The 1493-nt window shown below is 41.3% G+C and overlaps 1 pseudogene; it reads left to right on the top strand.

Annotated features, from left to right (window-relative positions):
• Positions 1-280: 280 nt before the first annotated feature.
• Positions 281-481, top strand: LOC138654270 (U2 spliceosomal RNA; annotated as a pseudogene).
• Positions 482-1493: the final 1012 nt, after the last annotated feature.

The following is a 1493-nucleotide window of genomic DNA, read 5'->3' as shown; positions in this document are numbered from 1 at the left end:
GCTGGTGTATAATAAACTGTGCCAAAAATGCAATCTGGAAAGCGAGAAACATTTTACTTTTTAACCGTGATTTTATCTCTGTAAATGATTGTATTAAATTGGCTTTTAGTGAAATGTTTATTTATTTCTTAAAGGATGTTAAAGATGTGGGGAAGAAGGAAGCGAATCGTAGATGGTGTTTTTATATGTGGAATACTGTTTTATATTAAGTTGTTTCATGTTGTTGTATTTTATTATTGTAATTGTTTATGTTTCTTTTGCACAAAAGGTTTCATTTTTTCTTGTTGTTCTATGTCTTATGACTAAATAAAATTTTGTTGAAACCTTATCTGTTCTTATCAGTTTAATATCTGATACGTCCCCCATGTGGGGACCATATATTAAATGGCTTTTTGGAACAGGGAGCTGGAAATGGAGCTTGCTCTGTCCACTCCATGCATTGACCCGCTATTGCAGTCTCTCCGGGAACAGTGCACTCCTTCTCTGATCCGGTTTCTAAAAACAGATTGAATGGAAATTAGTCAGCACAGCAAGTTGTCTTGGAACCCTAGATGGGAATTTATTTCAGGGTTGTTAAGGAAGCACATTTCACATGCCGCTGGCTGCCAAATGTAGCATGCTGCTCGATTTCACTTGCCTAATTGCAACATTTTGTGTGCCTTGCTTTCACCTCTGTATGTATGTATGTATGTATGTATGTATGTATGTATGTATGTATGTCAAGCATTGCATTGCATTCAATAGGCAATCAATCAATCAATCAGGCAATCAATTTTCAGTCTTTCCTGGTTGCTGCCACAGGTGTGTTAAGATGTAGGCCTGAATTAGGCCTTTCTTACAGTGTAGCAAATATACTGTGCCATCTACAGAATTAGGCCCCTGCCTGCTGTCAGCACTTGGTATTTAAATTGAAGCATCCAATGAGTAGTTCTGCCATACATACCACATTTGTGACCACCGATCATGAATTCTTTTGGAAGACATTGTTTACCTCTTGTGGACCACCGACTTTGAAATGCGGTGTATGATAGGTATTTGAAAAAAAGGAAAACTGGTGTCTGTGCTGATCTCGAATCTGCTAGTCTTGTGTCTTGTAGATACACCTGTGTGAGGAGTATTCTAATGCTTTTGACCAACCAGGTGCGCTGCCTGCAGTCGATAGAATCTTAGCACGGAACCTTCACCTGCAGTCACAATGGGGATGGTGGGTGTGTCAAAGTGGGCAGAGTTATGCAGATTCAAAACGCGTTGGGCGCAGCTTCAACGAGCACACACAGACACACACAGCCAAACAACCGACCAAAACCCAAGCACACCCGAACTGTCATTGAGAATGCATCCAGAGTTTCTGAAAATGTCTTCCTTGCGGCAATCTTTGGCTCGGTCTCCACAATGGGTGTCGGTTGTAGGCCTGGGTGCGTCTGAAATGGCCAACCATTTCAGGCCATCGCTTCTCGGCCTTTTGGCTGCGATCGATCAGTTTAACTGTGAGA

This window comes from Ranitomeya imitator, unplaced genomic scaffold (assembly GCF_032444005.1).
Source record: "Ranitomeya imitator isolate aRanImi1 unplaced genomic scaffold, aRanImi1.pri SCAFFOLD_257, whole genome shotgun sequence".
Classification (NCBI taxonomy): Eukaryota; Metazoa; Chordata; class Amphibia; order Anura; family Dendrobatidae; genus Ranitomeya; species Ranitomeya imitator.
The sequence above is the reverse complement of the archived record's forward strand: the minus strand, read 5'-3'. Positions and strand labels throughout refer to the sequence as shown.